Source organism: Lissotriton helveticus, chromosome 6 (genome assembly GCF_964261635.1).
Source record: "Lissotriton helveticus chromosome 6, aLisHel1.1, whole genome shotgun sequence".
In the NCBI taxonomy this organism is placed as follows: domain Eukaryota; kingdom Metazoa; phylum Chordata; class Amphibia; order Caudata; family Salamandridae; genus Lissotriton; species Lissotriton helveticus.
In genome coordinates, this window is record NC_136067.1 from 1694375557 (window position 1) to 1694398857 (window position 23301).

Consider the following 23301-nt stretch of genomic DNA (forward strand, 5'->3'; position numbering starts at 1 on the left):
ATAAAGTTTCAGTATAGCTATTGAATAGGATACTAATTTAACTTTCCCCTTTGGATACATTCAGGGCCGGACTGGCTACCAGGCAGTTTGGAATGCTGCTGAGCTGGGGGCTGATTTTGTTCATGGAGACCTGCGTGTGCTAAACAAAATTCGTTTTGCTTTAATTATTTCGAAGCACACACAGGTCTCCATGAACGAAATCAGCCCCCACCACAGTGAAATCAGCCCCCAGCTCGGCAGCATTCCAAACTGCCCGATAGTCAGTCCGGCCCTGGATACATTTGCCGAAATAACTACATCAAAAATGCCACACCGAAGGACACAATGACATCAGTAGTCACAAAATACAAATGACAAAATGTAAAGCAGATATTTAAACATATTTTACACAAAGTTTGAGTCTAGCTGTTTAGTAACATAATTGCTTTACTTTATTTTAACAACAAAATGACTTTCAAAATATGAGCTCACGATCAGAACATAACTACAAAACACCCGTAAAACTACCCATTCTTACCCAAACTCAACAGGAATCAAAAACTACTCCAAAACTAGTACAATGCACACTCGGACAAGCAAAAAATATTCATGTGGGATGACGTCCATGGTCTAGCTATTTAAAAGCTAACATAGAAAACATCTCTAACTGGCAATCAACTAGAGGATAGCAGAAGGACCATCTAAGTCAGTGGCACCAGGAACAATTCCCACCCAGAAAGTCCTTTGAGAGGTGCAGACTACTGCAACAGATATGGCTCCGGAGTTTTCAAGAATAGCCACATACAACACCACGAAATAAATAATTCAAAACAAAATAGAAAATCATATTACTGAGAAATAAAGGAATTTCATTGGATAATACACTTTTCAATCAAATAAATAAAAAGAACAGGCCCATTTATCTATCTTGAACATTCTCAACGAGGAGTTAATAGTGTTCAGATTTGTGCAATGCACAATATGTCACAACAAATTGTCAAGGGCTACAAATAATAAATATTTTTGCGGGTCTATGTCTATGGCTATGTCCATGCTTCTATACGAAAGAATGTGGCTGAGCACAGCTGAATTTCAGAACTTTGTAGATGTATATTAGACCGTGTTCCTAGGGATGACTCCCCGCTCGGGAGTAAGCAATTTTACATCGGAGTTGCACCGACACTATAGTGTGGGTGTCCCCTAGGGCACTTGTGGAAGTGGGCTGTTGAAAACAGCAAACTTTTCGATAATTTTCAATAAGACAAAGAAGTGTTCGCTTGTCATTCAAATTTAATCATGGTAAATCCATTAGAAAGTTACGTTGTTTCTTAAGACTTCAATAGCATAGTTCACAAGATAGCGGTATTCACTAGCTATCATACATCCGTAATTCAATCACAATGCATTTAGACATGTGCCTTCATCAGGGGTAATCTGTTGGAAAATAATAAATTTTGTTGTACTAATCTGTGTCCGTCTCTGAACATTTATCCATCACCATTTCAATGCGTATTAAACACATCATCATTAACAAAACATATATCAAAAAGGTAAAGAAACTGAGATATGAAACTGCAAATCGCTCATTATTGGGAACTCATTCTACTAATATCGTGCGCTAATTCAAGGAAGCTGTTGATGCTATGTGAGCTCTCAGCTTGAACCAATCTGGGTTGCTAAATCGCTAGCTTTCCAGTCATTAAAAACGATTTAAATAAGTGGCAAAGTCACACGCGTTTACATAAAAATACTGACATTGAAGCTGACTCATATATTATATGCGCTGGCTCATACGAGCTTACCTTTAAATACACGGAGTGTATCAACAAGTTAACCGGCCAGACGCCATCATACGCGCTGTTAGGGTGAAGCCGCAGCGTGTGACCCCGCATTTAAATGTGTGGTTAAATGTCGTGTCTTCCTTACGCGTGAAGCTTACTTAAAGGGACAGGAGCATATGTTCCTTCTCTACTATCTCAATAAAGTGCACAATATCTAACTCCAATGGTAGCGATAAATAAAACAATCAGGTTAAACAAAAAGTATAACGTGAAGTTCTGCTGTGAAAAATACATTCCCACATCAGTTAGTTACCAGCTCCTGTACAGATACATTATTACGATCATCACAAAATTAACATAGAAAACTGATTTATAGATAACAGCCATATTCTGTGCGTTCATTCATTCCTTTGGGTTTCAATGTCTGTAAGTGGTATATCCAAAAGTTCTCTAGTTTAAGAAGCGTTTTCTTATTGTCTCTATCCTGACTTTTTACTATGGTTTTCAACACGCATGCTTTTATTTGACTCACTTGGTGGTTGGCCTCAATGAAGTGAGCAGCTACTACTGACTTTAAGGCTTTCGTCCTGATATTACTTTTATGTTAATTTAATCTCACTTTCAATTTTCTTTCAGTCTGACCAATGTACGCTTTTCCGCACGGACATTTAATCATATAAATGATATTCTAATTGTCACATGTTGTATTCACTAGTAGTCTTATTTTATTACCCTTCATAGGGTGAGTGATGTTGTTGCCTTGTAGAATGTTATTGCAATTATTACAGTTCCAGCACGGAACTGTTCCTTTGTAGTTAACTGTGCATGTTTTGGGAGCAGGTTGTTTGATGATTTCACCAAGATGTTTGCCTCTGCTAAATGCAAACACAGGAATTTCTTGAAAAATGTGGTTAAAGTCTGGTTCAACTTGAAGTAAGGACCAATGCTTCTTGATGATACTTTTATAACGGGTACTGGCCGTTGAATATTTACTCACACAAGTGATTTTAGATTCTTTCTGGATTTTTTTGAATCTCAATAGTTGCGTCCTATCTTTAGAATTTGCTCGCTCCATAGCTTGTTTCAGGGTATGTTCAGGATAACCTCTATCCTTAAATCGTTGTATCATGTTCTGGGATTGTATCTTGGTTTCCTCTGGGTCTGAGACTATTCTTTTAACTCATAAAAGTTGTGAGAAAGGTAAATGTTGTCTCAACGCTTGTGGGTGAAAGCTCTGATAAGCTAACATATTATTCCGATCTGTTGGTTTAGTGAATAGTGTGGTTTCAAAACTCATTTCATGCTTTATGATTGTTACATCCAGGTAGTTGATCTTGTGTTTTTGTATTTCAAAAGTGAATTGTATTCGCTGATCGACTTGATTAAGATCCTTGATGTTACTGATCAATTCATCTTCATTGCCTTTCCATAAGATGAAAATATCATCTATATAACGAAGATATAGACGCAGCTTATTTGTCCAATTCTCACACCTTAATATGTGCTGGTTCTCATACTCATGCATGAAGATATTGGCGTATGTAGGTGCCGCACAATTCCCCATAGATGTTCCACTCTTTTGCAGATACCATTGATCCTCCCAGTTGAAATAGCTGTGCATTAGGGTAAAAATGAGAAGTTCAAGTAAAAATATTTTCATAGGTTCCTCATATGGCATGTCCAATAGGGCCTTTTTCACAGCCTCTATACCTAATTGGTGAGGTATCGAGGTGTACAATGCTTGCACATCAATACTACACATGAGTATATTCTCTCCTTCCTTTATTTGTATTTCTGCCAATTTATTGAGAAAGTCAGTAGTATCGTTTACAAAAGAGCCCATGTTTTGAACGAACGGTTGTAGATATTTGTCCAGTAGTTTCCCAACTGGTTCGTGGAGACTTCCGCGTGTGGATACTATTGGGCGACAAGGTAGTTTCAAATGGTTCTTATGTATTTTTGGCGTCATGTAGAAACGCGTTTTTTTTTTAACGGTTGTGATGAGGAATTTCTTCATTTTCTCATTTATGGTACCTTTGTTCTTTGCGTTCTCCACTATTTTATATAAAATGTACTGAATCTCTGCAGTGGGATAAAAGTCTAAATGCATGTAGGTGCTATCATCCTGGAGATGTATTTGAATTTGTTCTCTGTAGTAAGAAGTATTTAAAATTACCCGAGCTCCTCCCTTATCGGCCTTCTGACAGGTAATTCGTGGATTGTTGGCAATAGATTTCAATATGCCATATTCCTTGTTGGAAAGGTTCTTTCTTATTCCCTTTTTAGAATAGTTGATTTTAGACAAGTCTTGTTTAACTAGTTGTTCAAATAGATCAAGTGTTTTGTGGCTAACTGGAGCCATGAAAGTACTGGTGGTAGATAACTTTTTAATGGATCACTCTCTGTTACTTCGGGTTCCGCTATGATGTTCTCAAAAAAATGTCTCAGTCTAAGTTTCCTCATAAGTTTGTAGAAACTTATGTTGGATTGGTTTGAGCTGTCGGAACAAAGGATGTCCCCTTTTGTAAGGTAGCTATTTGGGTCCAAGAGAGTTTTACATCAGAGATATTGATAACGAAATCATTCAATGTTGAGTTTTCTTTTTGTCCTTCTTGGCCGTCACATTGCGTGTCTGTGGTGGATCCTTTTCTTTCTCTTTGTTTGCCTCCTCTCTTTGATCTCCTGGGTCTTCTCTTTCGTTCGGGCCCGCCCCTAAAAAAGGCTGCGTGGTTGTGCTGGTACTTGGTTGTTGTTTATTGGTGGTATTTGCTCTTCTCGATGTTTCCGAAGCATCTGAACCAGTTGATGATGTATCCGTTTGTGTCATATATGGACGAATCTGCCGTTTTCTAGCGTACACTTCAGCCCATGTATAAACTTCACCGAGTTTATAATCGACGGTATCTCTACGATACTTCCTTAGTTTACGTTCATTAACTTCTTCCGAATGCTTAGCAAGTTGAGATTTAACATCATCTAGAATACTGTTAAGTTCTTCTGCGTGACAATGTTTTTTCTAATTCTTCTTTGACCACTGCTATATCCTTATCTAATTCCTCTAGAATATTAGACAGTTCTTCTATGATTAATAAAATCAGGTCGAGAGAACATTTATTTAAAATCGCAAACCATTTATCAGTGAATTTCTTGGAATTTTTGCACAATGAAGGTTTAAGAGAAATTCTAAGGCCCCTGGGAATCCTTTGTGCTTTATGATAGCGTATCATAGTGCTTGCATGCAGGCGCTGGTTCATGGCTTTGCGGGATAGGTATAACAATTGCTTGATTTATTGTTCTTTGGACCTGGTGGTGGTATGTTCAGTGACTTCTTCGTTGATAAGTGAATATATTCTTGAAATCTCGTCATCAGCATAAGCAAAAGTTTCAGCTCGAGATTCAGTGAGATTGGTAATCTCTTCATACTGCATCGTGGTGCGTGCTGCAGTCCGTTGAGCAGGAAAAGTATATATATGAAAGAATGTGGCTGAGCACAGCTGAATTTCAAAACTTTGTAGACGTATATTAGACCGTGCTCCTAGGGATGACTCCCCGCTCGGTATGTCCATGCTTCACCCTCTAAAAACATATCAAAGCAATAGTGTAAAAACAGAAAGAAGGCAACGCAAGGCTGAAGAACCCTGAACTTCACTGGTGAAGAGAGTCCCTTCAGAGGTCCAATCTCAACTTTCAGATTTGGCGCCTCAGTTTTCCCGAATGGCATCATACTGCACGGATTGTGGAGTTGTAGTGAGTGCTGGTGATCATCCCATAAGAGCCCTTCGCAATGGTGCAAAGAATCATAAATTTAAATTTCTTTTAATTTTTGTCCATTCATTGTTTTTCTACATTAGCAGGCATTTTGTTATCTTACAAAATGGGTATCTAATAGCCATGTAATGTTCATTTTATTTTCTTTTAATTTGTTATAACACTAGTTACATATAACTTGCCGTACGGACAAGTCAAAGTGTTCCTCTATAAATAAATATACAGCTAACTTTTGCGAGTTATCGTTATTTACTTTTTTACTTTTTAAATACAAGTCAACAGTGTGGATTTAAAATTTCTAGTGAGTACGTAGACAACTTACAAACATACTCTGGTGTTTTAGACCACACTATGTAAAATGTTGTACTCTCTTCGTCAAAACTATCAACTGTAATATCTATGTCCTGTTCAACAACACCTCCTCTAAGCAACTGTTTATTTCCCCTCAAATCCTCCTGAGGACCAAAGAAACAAAACTGCACATCAACCTTTTCTACATCTGACACAGTACCATACAAAAGAGTTTTCACATAGTACAGCCTCCTAACTAAAGTTTGCATTGTTGAGTGGCGTACAACTAACATCCTGAAATGATGACAAGGGCTTTGGCACACTTTGTTTGATAAACAAACCAGTGAGTGTCCCTGAATATTTGTATGCTTTCTAGCCTTGCTAGGATCAAATCATTGTAAAGTATTTATTTTCTGTTTTAAACTTCGCCTTGGAAAGATATGTCAAAATATCCTTAATGTATCTATGAATTGCTGTTGAATACTACAAACACTTCTACAATTCTATTTCTATACAGGCGCCTGACTCCGCATTCCTTGTACCTGTTCTCCAATAACTTGTTCTACATTTGAAGGTACCATGACCTCTTTCATTGTAAGAGTGCAATTCTTTGTTTCATAACATCATCCTCTGTAATCAATAGCATTAACTAATCTATTATCCTGGAGATAGCTTTTTTCATTAACCCCTTGCATGCTCATGACGGCCCCCGGCCATCATGAATCACGGTGGGCGTGTGCTCACGACAGCCGGGGGCCGTCTGTATCCCGCCCACTAATTAGAATGACCGCACAGCGCGAACATTCGCCGCGCATGCAAGGGGTTAAAGAAAGATTCTGTACTAGAAGTATGTACGCATACTCCACTAAAAACTGTACAAAAGTTACTTCTATTCACTAACCTTTTTTTCTGGTTTTGTCTCCTCAAGTACAACACCATTTTGTTAGGAGTCTTCATTCAATTTATAATCAAAATAAAAACCCTCACCTTTGAAGGAAGGCCTTATCAACTACTCTCTTGACTCGTTCTTTCTGTTTCACTGCATGTCTCCTACTATACTTCTTAATATTTCTCAGTAGATGTATACCAACTCTACTATCAAACATCCTAGCTCTGATTTCCTAAAACTGCTCCTGTTTGCTAGTTTAGGTGTATACATCCTTGCTAAATTTGTTCCTGTTCTTGCTGTGTAGATGTTGTCCATTGTTATTTTCGCTCATAGTTTTAATTTTATTTTCATTATTTCCTAATCTGTGGAAATGTCCACATATATTTTTAAGAAATTAGTTTGTCTTCCTAACAATAGCTCTTTTTTCGTTCACCTCTTTTTCTTAATTTTGCCCTTAATTTAGTCTCAATTCTGCATGGGTACTGTACTTGCTTCTGTTCTGTGTTCCTCCAAGATTTTGTATGCAATCCATCTGTAATTATGCAGATATTGTTCTGTAGAAAAAAAACTATATTTTAATTTTTGTTTTTAGCCAATGTACCAGCTACTTTAATACTGGTTTACACATAATATAAAAATAGTTTTTATGTTATGTTGCAGTTTTAAATCTACAAATCAACCTACCCACATAACTACAAGCACTTACTTCAATGTACCAATCTCAAACCAAAACACAAAACCTAATTTATTACTTACCTTTTAATAATATAGCACCCTCTCCTACAACACAGCTGCACCATATATCAGTTCTCACTTATACATGTTAAAATACCACTTTATCCCTTATGTACTCAATTTTAAAATAAACATGAACAAAAGTGAAAAAGTACATAGAGTGTCTCAATACTGTAACTCTAAAACCACAACATAAGAACTATTTCTGTGCCTCTCTACAACTGTGTCACTGGTACGTTTAGTGTTTCAATACTTTTCTACTTGGATTTGTCAAATTTAAATTTAGAGAAACACTCCATATAAAATCTGCACATTAATGTGTATCACGAAATATAGTTCACTATTCTTTCATAGTAGATGCAAACAGTGTGTGACAGGTTACATATATAATTCACCAGATGATTCTAAAAGAGTACATATTCCTCACTAAAACTTGTAAATACATGTGTTTCTGGTTGAGTGCAACAATACTCCCTGGATGGTTGGATGAGTGCATAAATATGCCTACATAATTCTCTCAGAACATAGGTAATGCCTGCATGATTACCAGAGTATAAAGGAACTACATCAGTGGTTCCATATCTGCATAGCTAGTGCCTGTGCATTCACATAACTATATTGCTAATATCTGGGTGATTGAATGAACGCATGGGTGTTGCCTGTGTAGTTCAATGAGTACATAATTAGTGTCCATGTGATTGGAAGAGTGCATTTGTAGTACCTGGGTGATTGAATAAGTCTAAATATCACACTTGATATATAATTGCATACATGGCTCTCTAAGAGTATACTTTGCTCTGTTACTCATCGCCCGCATGCATCAGTAAGTTTCTAAAACAATAACAATTCTCACCTTTTGAAAGCAAAAAACCTTTGCCTAATAACATACCTACATCATTTTGCAAATATTTCGTATGTCTTTAAAACATGTATTCAGAATTGCTGAAAGAAAAGTTACATGCCAAGTGAGGCTAGCACACAAACCCCCAAAAGACATTCTGCACTATTACCCCTCCCCAATTTTAAATACAGCATGTTAAAAGAAATTTACCATCCTCACTATATACATGAAATGTTTAACAGCCTTGAAGAACATAGATCACCATGTAAACATCTATGTGATTTCGTAACAGATATACACCTTCATGCCATCTTTCCAAAAATATATAGTTCTCTACATCTTTAAGTAAACTTAACAGTCTCATCGTACATATAACCATCTGCAAACAGAAAACCCATATGTCACCATCTAAACATATGCAAACCGGTCATATAAGATAAAACCCACATTGACAAACACTTCCTAATACACACCTTACAAGTATTACTACTTTATAATTTATATACAGTCACAACACATTTTCATAAGTTTTATTCATGACTACAGTACTCCTGTTTAATAATGTGACTAAAACTACCACAACTCCTAGAATGCAAATATTATAGATGGAACTATTCTGCACATAATGCTTAGACATTTAAAATATTGTCATTGTAAAAGGCATTGCTCATGGTAATTTTCTACAGTACAAAATTTTAAAACATACTCTCTGCCAGATACAGTTAGTCCAATATATTTTTTTTCACATCACTGGGATACACTTTCAATCAAACTCCCATATACATCTCCATTTCTAATGTACATTCCTTTATAGAATTAAAAAGCTACGTACATACCAGTGAATTAAGCTTGTAGATGATAGTGCTCTTTTAGCTCTTTCTGGATAGGTTTGACACTGTTAAGATTTATAAATACTAAGCACAAGAATGGTACACCACTCTCATCGAAAGCAACTATAAAATTGCAACCTCTTCAGCTTTCCACTCTATCATCATGAGAAAGGCAGCAAATGAAATCCTGCCTTTCATTTTAGACTGCTCTAGCTCTACTTGTGAATGGCTTGCATCTGTTAACCCTTTCCCTCTCTTTCAAAAACAGGTTCCTGGTGACGTGTTTTTGCGATGTTTTTGCCATCACCTCGGAGTAATCGCAAAAAACAAAACAGGAGTTCAAACCTATATCTAGCTTCATTTAAAAAAAATTTAAATACTACACAACAGTTTATTACATAGTCCTGAGTTGGAAATTAAAGCTTGCCATTACTTAAATTCTGTCATCACTACTCAACTTTAAAAAGAAATTCTGTCTCTTTATCACTCTTCCCCGAATACACTCTTAGCTCAGTGTATTTATTTATTTATTTTTCACATTTTTAGAGCGCGCTGTTACCCAGAGGTGTCCTGGCGCTGTCTGACTAAGACTACATGTGATAAATCAGAGAAAATTAGTTTGTAAAAAGCCTGGTCTTCAAAGCTCTTATGAATGATAAAAGGTCCGGCATTTGTCTGAGGTTGGGCGGCAGAGCGTTCCATGCTTTTGCTGCTCCCAAGGAGAAGCTCCTGCCCCCCCAACAAGCTTTCCTGGCTCTGGGGACTACCACCAGCCTTTGCTCGGCAGACCTGAGGGATCTTACCGGTTTGTACCAGTGGAAAAGCGAAGTCATGCACTGAGGGGCGAGGCCATTGAGTGCCTTGAAAACAATGCACAATGATTTGAAAATTATTCTTTTCCGGACTGGAAGCCAGTGTAGCTTCACCAGGTCCCGTGCAGCCGAGTCGCGTTTGGATGCTCCTGTGATCAAGCGGGCAGCTGCGTTTTGCAAAATTTGGAGTTTATTAAGAATTCCCTGTTGCGCATTTAGGAGCAGGCTGTTGCAATAGTCCAAGCGGGATATCACTAGACTAGTAACCACTGTCTTTTTGTGCTCTTACGCAAGAACCGGCAGAACTTTCCGGATAGTTTTAAGCATATAATGGATGGTTGAAGAGAGGGCATTTATTTGAGGCCTGAAGGATAGGGAGTCATCCATCAGGACACCCAGGTTTTTAACTTTCGTGACCGGCGATAGTGTACCTAACAACCCAGTGGTCAGAAGTTCACAGGACATTCTAAAATGAATATGATACTTCCAAATGAGATACAGCAGGTGTTGTTTATTCTGCAGATTCAAAAGCATATCCATGTCTGTATTACATTTCCTTTTTTGAAACAAGAGCCAATAATAAGACTTCTTCCTAAGGCATCCAACACTACCTAATGTTACGCACTTTCATGCTGACATATATGCCTTCAGGCCGTCACACGTGGAGGTAATGAGTCAGCATGAGGGGCGGAGTGCTCTATGAACATTTACAACAGCTGAACTTTCAGAACTAAGAGAGACGCTGGACCTTTCCTCACACACCACGCTGGGCGCTGAGGAGGCTACACGCAGCCGAAATGCATACGCCCGTTCTGATACTAACCTGGAAATAAAGAAGCTTTCAATTTTGATCCCCGTTGTGGCCTCTGTTCTCTTTTGGAGGATGTCAGTGATATTTTTCATGCCTGCCACTGGCTTGATACAGAGACCCCTGCACGCAAGTTTTGGTCTGATCAGTACTGGCAACCCGCTTCTTGTCTCGGCGAGAAGCCCCTTTTTTTCTCTCAAGATATTGAAAATGATCGGACCCACCCTGGCAATTATGGACAATATGTACCGGTGTCGGAGTCCACAACTCCGCGTTGGGAGAGGCGCAGCGCGCACTTACCCCCGGCATGAAGAGTCCAGAACGCCAAGGTTGTGCAGTTGGGGACTGGAGAAAGCCCTTGTTCGGGGTGGTACGACGAAAATGAGAGACTGGGTCCAAAGTCCTGTTCATGGAGCAGACAACCATTCAGCAGCCAATTCCCGGCAACCTGTTGTATGCTGGGACATGCAGTATATTTTGCCTTCAGGCCATCACACGTGGAGGTAATGAGTCAGCATGAACTTTCAGAACTAAGAGAGACGCTGGACCTTTCCTCACACACCACGCTGGGCGCTGAGGAGGCTACATGCAGCCGAAATGCATACGCCCGTTCTGATACTAACCTGGAAATAAAGAAGCTTTCAATTTTGATCCCCGTTGTGGCCTCTGTTCTCTTTTGGAGGATGTCAGTGATATATATATATATATATATATATATATATATATATATATATTACCTACTGGCAGTCGCCAGTAGGTAGTTATAGTTAGGACCTAGTTTCCATAGGAAATCCACAACATTCTATTTGGAATAACTTTGGCGCTGGTGGACAAATCCTTGTGAATTTTTCCAAGAAAATGGCCTGCTCTGTTCCGCTCCTTCCCTGAAAGTTTGGGGGTGATTCGTCAAGTGGGGGCCGAGAAAAAAGGGGGTCCCAAAACGTGTTTTCCCCATGCACTTTTCAATAGGGACCTTTAGCCAGGGCTACAATGTGGAAAAGTCAATTTTGCCATGTTCTGTGTCCCTACGCGTCCTCCATCATATGTTATGTGTGCATGATTAATATGCATATGTATTCCCCATGTTCGATTAATGACGCAATTACAGTTGTGTCCATCTCTAGTATGCCAGTTTCCAGTTCTCGTGAATACTACGAATATCAGGCCTATGTAAAGTTACGTTGCCACGTTTCTCAGTGTGCACGTTATTCCATTGTAAAGTCCCCGTTTCTAGGCCTCAAAAGGGCCCGGACACCAGATTCAGCTCCTGTCTCCTGAAGCCCTCGCTGAGGAGCGATACAGCCCCCACCTGTATCCCTGACCCTTCACTTACTTCCTGCCTCACAGTGCCCGGTTCAGCCTGGCTCTGCCTCTGAGTCTGCCAAGAGTATGTTATGATCCTAGTTATCAGTCCAGCCCTCCTTCTCTGCATTCCTAAGCTACTGAACCGCATCAATAGTTTCCGTCATTGTCTAGCCTTTACGTCTCCATGTTAGAGAAATACTGTATTAATGGTCATTTAATATTCTTCATCACGCACTACATGTAGAATAATGCATGCTCCAGTCTTAGAGTCTGTTAGCCTTTACCCCGATAACTTTTGGATTCTATCAACATGTTCTCTAAACATCAGATACTAGATACTGTTTAGGTACATGTCGCCCTGACTCTCCAGACTTCAGTCTCTGCTCCTAGCACAGAGTTCGTAGCCCCCAGCTTCTCCCTAGTAACACGTCATTGTCAGTTTGCGCGCACCATCAGGTTAGAGGTCCCGGCTCCTTAGGTAGCCCCCTCCATGTTTCCGCCCCATTCATGACATATTCTGTTACGTTTGCATCACATGTCTATGTATACGCCTCTGTTACACCTACTTTCACCCTTATCTTTCGCGACTGCTATTGACCACACCCACTGCTCCGCCTATCGTATGTATTGTAATGCAACTGTTTTAGTATATATGATCGTGTATTGTTATTAAATGTTAGCGCGCTCATCCCAGATCCTGCCCGGCAGCTGTCGGGGCCCCCCTGTCAGGCCCTGCCATCCTATTCCTATGCAGGTTGTCCTGTTCCTGTCCTTTATGCTGTAATAAACCTGCAAAACTCCTACTACCTCGAATCTTGACTCTTATTTATTGAGCTATCTGTTATTCATTTATCCATTCAAAAATAGAGGTATTATTTATTTATTTACCACATAATGGCGCCCGAACAGGCACTTGCCCTTTCCCCACGCGCCGGTGAAGCCACGCCGGCCCCCTGACCCTCTGCAGCCGTGACGGAACCATACCGTGCATGTGCAGATATTTCTGCTTCAGGTATCCCTCAGGCCCACGGAGGAGACGGAGGTGGCGGTCCAGCATCCAGACGAGGCGGTGGAGGAACGCGGCGAGTCCCGACCAGAGCCCAAGCCGAGAGTCCAAGGTCCGAGGTATCCGGAGGCCCACCCGTAACTGAAGTCCGAAGTTCGTCCGTCCTGCGTCGAAGCAGTCCAGTCCAGTCCAAGGCCTTCCGTTCTTGCTGCCCGGTGAGTACCGTTGCTGGGGTAGTATCTAGACAGGGTCAATCTAAATTGTCTCTGGTCCGATGGGTCTGGGTACGCAGATCTGAAACGAAGTATTCACCTAGGTGGATACGGGTCTTGATGCGTCCCTTTATGGGACCGGTATGTTCCGTGCTGTTTCAGCAGCGCATCCAGTAATTCTAGTCTGTTCCGTTCTCGAGAAATTCATGTGTTTCTGTTCTCACTATTCCAGGTAGTATTCTGTCCGAACTGTTGCTTCATAATGTTATTCAATGTATTTTCAATGTCGTGGTATGCCTGAATTGTTCCTCGTGTATTGTATTGTGTACAGATTCAAGTTTGCAATGTCCCTCTTTTCGAGATTACGTCAGTTAAAAACTAGAAAGGGTCTGCTAGAAGAAGCAGTTCCTGTCCCGCCTAGGGACAGTCCAGGTCATTTTATGTATCAGAAGCATGGCATAAGCGCCATATTATATCTGGATTTATGGGTAGAGTATACCAAACAGTTAGAGGAAAAGTATAGATGGCCCGTATCAGGTACATGGGATGCCGAGTGCATCATGAGAGTAGAAGAAGCATTATGGAAAAAGAAAGCCAGACAGTCACAGAAAGATGCCATCGAGTTATGGCGCAAAGAATCTCATAAAAGAACCGAAAAAGAAATCAGAAAGTCTGAATTAAGTAGAGAATCCTTAGAGCGAGCACAAGAAAAAGAATTAATCGAGATAGGTGAACGAGTTAAAGCCGAACAGTCAGACAGACAGAGGCATGCCCTTATTAAGGGTATGTATCCTCTTCTTGCCGAGGGCTTGCCAAAAGCGACCCCGGAGGCATCCAGTAACTTTCCGCCACCCTTAGTTCCGATCAAGCTACGTCACAAACCGACCGCAGCTGATATATTCATTTCGTCCTATTTGGACGACACAGTCCCAGAATATGCAAATCCCGCACCGCCAGTCCCTGTAAATCAGGCAATTCCCGCTCCTCCAGACACCGGAGTACCTGTTACGGTACCCCCGATCCAGCCCGCCATACAAGTCCAGCCTGCACTTCCATTTCCCACTCTGCCAGTACGAAGAGCATCAGTAGACGACTCTAGTTTAGGGGCCGCAGGAGGAGGTCCTCTAGGAACCCCGCCGCCACACAAGCGTTTAACGTTAGCCGAATTACATGCACAAGCGTCACAGCGTACGCCCAGGTATCAGTCTGTTGCAGAAATAAGAAAAGCCCTTAACGAATGTGGCTATGATCCAGTCCCAGGCGAGGATAATATGGTATTATATTCATTACGCGTGAGAAAGGTGACCGAGTATCTAGTCACCCTACCAGATATGAAAGAAGATCTAGACAGAATATATCGTTTCATCCGTACAGGGAATGATCCAGAAAGTATTAGTGACGTCATGTCCCAAAGAAAAGTTGAAGTCCAGCTCATGCTATTAAAGTTTCTGATTAATTGTTTAATACGAGAACAAGATTATCCGACCAAAGATCAAGCCGAAATGAAAGTCCTGACAAAGTGGAGTGATAATATAGCCGAGGGTAAACACAAGACTATCGGTAGTATAGAGAGTATGTACAAGAAAATTCGTAAGGAAATAATAAGGTTACATGATCAACGTAAGGCAGCACAAGTAAACGAGAAAGAAAATGACTCTTCTACTGAAGAGGTAGAGGACGAGAATCCCGCCAGAATAGCGTATGTAGGAAAATCTAGATTTCCAGATCGCCATTTACGCCTAGAACACAAGTCAACTTTCCATCATCCAGCACCAGAACAAGGTTCTCTAGAACAAGTATTTCAAGCTACCGATCACATTCTGAAATCACGAATCGGTTACAGTGAATTAAGTACTATGCATGAACAAGAACTAGTCCGATCAGCAGTCCGATGGATTACTGATTCTACCACTTTTCCAGACGAAATAGTGGCACAAATGTTCCTGAAATTGCCCCCAGCCGAGCAGCGACTGGCGGGTATGTATATGATCCAACACCTCATTACCCTGTATGAGGGTCAACATTCTGATCCAGGTCCGTTACACGATGTCCTGAACGAGTTACTCCAGTATAGATGGAAAGGTTTAGGTACCGATTTAATTAGTGTCATTCTAGAACAGCGCCACAAATATAGTATGTTCTTGAACCCGCATTTTGTCCATGTCTCACCCCCAGAAAGTAAACCCTTTTACATAGACAGACAGAATCCGTTACGAGAAGTGCATCCAGTTAAGACAGACGGTGGTGAAATGCAACGAGTGTTTGTTTACACCCCGATTACAAAGATGGAACTCTTAGAGATGAAAAAGTTAATTCCCTGTCATGATAAAGATCCAGCAGGGTTCCACCGAGAATTAAAGGACATGCTCCGTATGGGAGAATACACGTATCCAGATATCATTAAAATGTTAAAGGTCTTGTTGCCCGCAGGGGTATATGAGAAACTCAAAGAAAAAGAATGGGAGGTGGGAGAGAAAAAGATCGATTGGGCAGTCCTAGAAGCTGAAGATAAGATACGAGTACCAGGTACCGGTCTTGGAGATAAATGTAAAGAATTACCTGAACTGTTAATACAAGTTTTGCCCAGACTATTAGCAACTAAAAAGGAAGACTGGGATGCAATCTCAGCCTGTAAACAGAAACAAGACGAAGACACTAGTGATTTTTATTCTAGATTTGAGAAATGTTTTATTATAAACAGTGGCCTCAAGACAAGTAGCGAGTCATACCCTCATCTTTTTGTAACTAAACTAGTCGAGAATTCAAGTCCACAAGTTAAAAATCGAGTTTTGAAAGTCGAAAGTACCTGGCAAGCTAATACCCCGTCCCAGATGTTACAGATGCTTCAATATCACCAGAATAGAATCAGAGAAGAGCAAGAACACGAGAGAAAACGTATGAAAGACACGAAAATGAAAGTGCTAGTTGCACAATCTGTTCCTCAAGACAGTCAGAAGAGGGGTCCGAATCAAGCCAGTCATCCTGCAGCTCCCGTTAAAGGGAACTGCAATTATTGTAAACAACCAGGTCATTTTATAAACGAGTGTGCAGTTCTGAAACACAACATAGCTACCGGTAAGACTAAAGAAAGACCACGTCCGCCTAGACAAGAGCAAGTTTCACAGACTTCTCAGCCACAGAATGCACAACAGACAGTTACAGCACCGCAGCCCATCGCTGCAACACAGCATGTTACACAACAGATGTACCAGTATGCAAAGTCCGAGTATCCAGAGTATCAGCCATATTCATGAAACAGCCTAGAGAGGGAGGTAGGCTTGCCTCTCATCGAGATACCTGTAGATCAAGAAGGTCCCTATGTTCACAGTCAAGTACTAGGGAAAGACAGAAAGTTTCTGATTGATACAGGGGCAAGTAGGACCACCATCAGTCACGCCGAAGTTCCAGGGGCTCCGCTCTCAGGCTCTAGAAATGTTTCCCTTGGATTTTCAGGAAAACCTATTGTAAATGAAATATCAAAGCCAGTTACTCTAGAAGTAGGTCCATTGTCCCGCACTACTGATCTGTTACTTACTAAGTCATGTCCAGAAAATCTATTAGGCATTAAAACACTGAAAGAGTTAGGTGCAGTTATATGCTGTTCCCCAGAGGGAATACGATTGTTCCTACGTGACTTCAAGGGTCACTATGTATTACGAGATTTTGATCCGAGATTGTCTAATGTTCCGCAGCATCTATGGGCGCAAGGTCCAACTGATGTTGGCTTTATGCAAATCACACCCCATCGTGTGACTCTCAAGCCAGGTGTAGTCCTGCCACGAATAAGACAGTACAGATTGCCACCTGAGGCTGTAGCAGCCTTATCCAAAATTATTGACGAGCTCATGGCTCAAGGAGTAGTTGTAGAAACTGACTCCAATGTATGTAATTCTCCGATCATTCCAGTCATGAAACGTACTGATCCAAATGCACCCCCAGTATATCGACTAGTGATTGACCTCCGAGAGCTTAACAAATGTATTATTCCCCAGTACCCAGTTGTCCCAGATATTTCTTCCCTATTGACAGCCATTGATTCCGAAGCCACATTTTTCACAGTCATAGACCTCAAGAACGCGTTTTTCAGTGTCCCCATTCATCCAGACAGCCAGTTTCTTTTCGGATTTTGTTTAAATGGAAGGAGCTATATGTTCACACGAGCTCCTCAAGGTTTCACAGAAAGTCCTAGTATTTACAGCCAAGCACTCAAGAGACAACTGGACAACATTCACATGCCAACTGACACTGCCCTGCTCCAGTATGTCGATGATCTACTGATCACAGCCCGTTCTGAACGTGCTTGCGAGCGAGCATCCCTTACAGTCTTGTATTTCCTAGCCGAGATGGGGCACAAGGTGTCCCCTTCGAAGCTTCAATTCTGTGTCCAGCAAGTGGTCTACTTAGGACACTTGCTGTCCAAGTGGGGTAGGCAGTTGACACCTGACCGTATCCAGTTAATAGCGAGTCTTCCTCAGCCAAAGACCCAGAAGGAGGTACGTGCTTTTATCGGCCTCACTTCTTACTGCAGACAATGGATTCCTCAGTATGCATTTCTAGCTAAACCACTGATACAGTTAACGACACAGGAGGCAGCCGTATCGACTGTTCTCCCTTGGACATCTGAACATACACTTAGTTTTAATGAATTAAAGAAAGCCCTATGCCAAGCTCCAGTTCTAGCAACACCGAACTACAGTAAGCCTTTTACACTTTTCGTTACTGAACGCGAAGGTACAGCATTATCTGTTCTCACACAAGATCAAGCAGGACAATACAAGCCCTGTGCTTATTTTTCGAGCACATTAGATCCTGTAGCCCAGGCTCTGCCTGCGTGCCTCAAGTCAGTTGCAGCCACAGCACTAGCTATCAGACAAAGTGATTCTATAGTCTTAGGACACTCCCTGACAGTACAAGTTCCACACTCCGTGGAGGTTCTTTTAAACCGAACACAAACTCAGCACTTGACAATTGCACGTTTAACAGGTTATGAATTGACACTGTTTCAGCCACACATAGAAATCAGACGCTGCAACGTCCTAAACCCTGCTACATTGTTACCATCAGTTACTTTGAATCCTACCACACACGACTGTGTGGAAGTAGTTAATATCATGACAAAGCCAAGACAAGATCTGACAGATATTCCATTACCAGATCCCGACCTGACACTTTATGTGGATGGTTCATGTATGAGAACAAGTACAGGAGAACTAGTAGCCGCGTATGCAGTGACTACTGACACTGAAGTTATAGAGACACACCGTATTGACACCCTGTCTGCTCAAGCAGCAGAGCTAGTTGCTCTGACTCAAGCCTGCATACACGCCAAGAACCTGAAAGTTAATATTTACACAGATTCACGTTATGCATTTGGAGTTGTACACGACTTTGGAGTGCTCTGGCAGGAGAGAGGTTTCATGACTTCTCATGGAACCAAGATTCAGCATGGTCTCCTTATTCAAGCTCTGTTAGATGCCATACACTCACCGACATCCATTGCTATCATGAAGTGCAAGGCACATACGAAAGTTACTGACACTATTTCCCAGGGTAATGATCTAGCAGATCGCACAGCCAAGCTTACAGCACAGACACCAGACATTCCAGTTAATAAGACACCGACATACACTCCAGATCTGACTACATGTATGACAGTTAAGGACCCTACTCAAGATGTCATAGACATCCAGTTGCATGCTACCCCCGATGAAATCAAGAAATGGTCCGAACAAGGAGGGGTCCAGACAGATCAGGGATGGTTGACGAAGGGAAGAGCCACATGGTTTCTCCCCGACTCTATGGTTCAAGTCATTATTAATACCGCACATAGTCCAGCACATCTAGGAGAGAAAGCAATGTTAGACAGTATCCAGAACATTTGGTTCAACAAGCATTTACGAGCTGCAGCCAAGCAGAAAGTCCGTACCTGTATGATATGTTGCCAGTTTAATCCAGGTAAAAGTGTCCCGGTGGAACAAGGTGGATTCCAGCCCCCTGACCACCCTTTTGAAGTCCTCCAGATGGATTACATTCAGATGGAGCGTTGTCGAGGTTTCAAGTATGTCCTTGTAGTTGTATGCGCTTTGTCCAGGTGGACAGAAGCATATCCAGTCCCAGATTACACAGCCGCAACCACTGCTAAGCAGTTGGTTCGTGAGTTCTTCCCCCGTTACGGACTCCCTAGAGTCGTATATTCTGATAACGGCCAGCCATTCTCATCTGAGTTGATGAAACATGTTTCCCTGTTGTTAGGGTACCAGTGGAAGTTTCATTGTGTACGCCATCCTGAAGCAGCCGGTCTCGTAGAGAGACATAACCAGACTTTGAAAATCCGAATTGCAAAAGTTTGTCAAGAGAAAGGTGTAGACTGGCTAGTAGCTCTGCCAGTCGCTTTGTTTTATATGCGCATGGTCGCACATTCCAGATCAGGTCTGTCCCCGTATGAGGTCGTTTTCGGCCGCCCCCCTAACATGTGGGGTACTCCTAGACCCCGAAGTATTACTGATGTTTCAAGTAACATGCTGACAGATTACCTAGCTTCCTTGATGTCTGCCCTCAACTCTTGTCGTTCACAGGTTGCCGCCGCATTTCCAGACAATACCGAGGTGGCACCGCATGAAATCGTTCCCGGATCCATGGTCCTAGTGCGAAATTTCGATCGCTCAAGTCCGCTGGAGCCTCGCTGGAAGGAGCCCCGACAGGTCCTCCTGGCCACCCGTACAGCCGTGAAGTTGGAAGGACGCAAAGGCTGGGTGCATCTATCGCACATCAAAAAGTTTTATGGATTGAAGCCAGTCTCAAAGAACATTTCCGAGGATTTAAAGGACTGCCAAAGTACTATTCTTAAGGACTGTCCCGCAAAAGACAATGTTACTGAACCCTCCCTGTTAGAGACAACTCCGCAACAGGAGTATAAGAAAAAGCTAAGGTCTAGTAAAATAAGTCAGCCAGTTTGATTGTCTAAGTCCTCCCCTAGGTGAAACGGTTAGACCGGTTTCTGACATGTATAAAATAGACCCCCATAGTGAGAGAGTTAGTCAAAACTCAATCCGATGTATCGTTTTTCTAAGTTTCATATTATTTCTCAGCATTATGATTTCCTGCACCAGTTATGCATTTTATCTGTATTTTCCAGTTTCTCATGTAAATAAGTCTTCTAATGTTACAGTAGAGCACACGTTTAGTGATCTGCCTCCTCATGAACTCTCTTACCGCCTCGCTATGCGTAACAATTCTTTTATCCGCATGTTACATTATTCACACCAGACCAGCAATGCCACTAATTGTTGGGTGTGTGGTCGACTCCCCCCTTTCCAGACACCGAAGGGAGTTCTGCCACTCTTTCCTTATCCATTTTCACATAATGGTTCGTGTGGAGCATGGTCCACGTTAACGTCATCCTCAACAGATATGTCTTTTCTTAACAGTACATGTTTCCCAGACAAGCAAGGTCTTCCCCATAGAACAGGGTTAGATCTAGAAAACGAAGTTTACAATTTAGGAAATTATTCTTCGAATTTTATGGTCCTGAATGTTCAGTCTGATTCTACTCCAGACTTACCTGCTATTTCAGTACTACCAGTCAAAGGTGAATTATGTGTCCGAAATAATGGTTCCGTACATGTAGGACACAGTGATTGTACTACTATTGTCAAGTATAGTGACAGTGGGAAATCTATTTTCAAAGCCTCACGTCATTCTTATTTTATTTGTGGTCAGACTGCATATGTTCGTCTGCCCCTCGATTGGGAGGGAACCTGTTACATTGCCTTCCTACTGCCACCAGTTTTCCTAGCCCCATCTGATTATCACAGAAATACACATCTAGTACACATTAGACATAGAAGGGAGATTGAGTCCCCAATTGTCGATTATACTGAAACTGCTCTAGAACAGTATACAGATTTCAATAGAGGTTTCTTCTTCTTTATAGGACCTATCCAGAATAGTAAGCTAATCCGTAGGTTAACCAGAACCCTTGAAGCTGTAGTAAATGAGACTGCCTCTGCTCTAGGTAATTTGACTGAAGAGCAATCTGCTATGAGATTTGTCGTTTTGCAAAATCGTCTCGTCCTTGACGTCATACTGGCCGATAGGGGCGGGGCCTGTAGAGTCATCGGATCTAGTTGCTGCATTTTCATTCCAAATAACGCGCCGTCTGTTTATTCAGCTATAACCAGACTCCATAAAATTGCCCATCCGTTACACCAAAATCCAGGCACCTGGACATGGTCCGGTTGGTTCTGGAATATAATTTCCGCCTGGGGATGGAAAGTCTTGTCCTTTCTAGGTATTGCAGTAGCGATCATATTCAGTTGCTGCCTCTGTATACAATGTGGCCCTGCGATTTGCGGCATTTGTGCTACCTCTTGTATTCCTAGTCCCAAGCCCCGTTCTAAAACCCGTTTCCAGAAAATTCGAGACGAGCAAATGATACTGTATGAAATGATAGATGGTATCATGAATATTGATGTTTCCTGATGGAAACGTAGTGACAAGGAGGGAATGTGGAAAAGTAAATTTTGCCATGTTCTGTGTCCCTACGCGTCCTCCATCATATGTTATGTGTGCATGATTAATATGCATATGTATTCCCCATGTTCGATTAATGACGCAATTACAGTTGTGTCCATCTCTAGTATGCCAGTTTCCAGTTCTCGTGAATACTACGAATATCAGGCCTATGTAAAGTTACGTTGCCACGTTTCTCAGTGTGCACGTTATTCCATTGTAAAGTCCCCGTTTCTAGGCCTCAAAAGGGCCCGGACACCAGATTCAGCTCCTGTCTCCTGAAGCCCTCGCTGAGGAGCGATACAGCCCCCACCTGTATCCCTGACCCTTCACTTACTTCCTGCCTCACAGTGCCCGGTTCAGCCTGGCTCTGCCTCTGAGTCTGCCAAGAGTATGTTATGATCCTAGTTATCAGTCCAGCCCTCCTTCTCTGCATTCCTAAGCTACTGAACCGCATCAATAGTTTCCGTCATTGTCTAGCCTTTACGTCTCCATGTTAGAGAAATACTGTATTAATGGTCATTTAATATTCTTCATCACGCACTACATGTAGAATAATGCATGCTCCAGTCTTAGAGTCTGTTAGCCTTTACCCCGATAACTTTTGGATTCTATCAACATGTTCTCTAAACATCAGATACTAGATACTGTTTAGGTACATGTCGCCCTGACTCTCCAGACTTCAGTCTCTGCTCCTAGCACAGAGTTCGTAGCCCCCAGCTTCTCCCTAGTAACACGTCATTGTCTGTTTGCGCGCACCATCAGGTTAGAGGTCCCGGCTCCTTAGGTAGCCCCCTCCATGTTTCCGCCCCATTCATGACATATTCTGTTACGTTTGCATCACATGTCTATGTATACGCCTCTGTTACACCTACTTTCACCCTTATCTTTCGCGACTGCTATTGACCACACCCACTGCTCCGCCTATCGTATGTATTGTAATGCAACTGTTTTAGTATATATGATCGTGTATTGTTATTAAATGTTAGCGCGCTCATCCCAGATCCTGCCCGGCAGCTGTCGGGGCCCCCCTGTCAGGCCCTGCCATCCTATTCCTATGCAGGTTGTCCTGTTCCTGTCCTTTATGCTGTAATAAACCTGCAAAACTCCTACTACCTCGAATCTTGACTCTTATTTATTGAGCTATCTGTTATTCATTTATCCATTCAAAAATAGAGGTATTATTTATTTATTTACCACAACCGTCCGAACGGCTGAACGAAATTACACGAAATTTGGCAGAGAGGTAGAGTTCTGCTCGCAGATGGTGTAAATCCGTTCAGTAGTTTCTGAGAAAATTGCAAGTAAAATCATGGCGATATCTAGAGACGGAGTTCAGCACGCGTACTGAAATCTGTTCAATTACGAACGCGAGCTGCATGCTGATTGGCTGTGAACTGTCTGTCAACACTCGAAACCAGGAAGTGTTGGCGGCCATCTTGTGCCTCGCTTAGAACCGAGTCACAAGAAAACAGTAAAACAAAGTTCAGAAATAAGGGAAGGGGCAGGGTAGAGAAATTATGACCCTCTAGG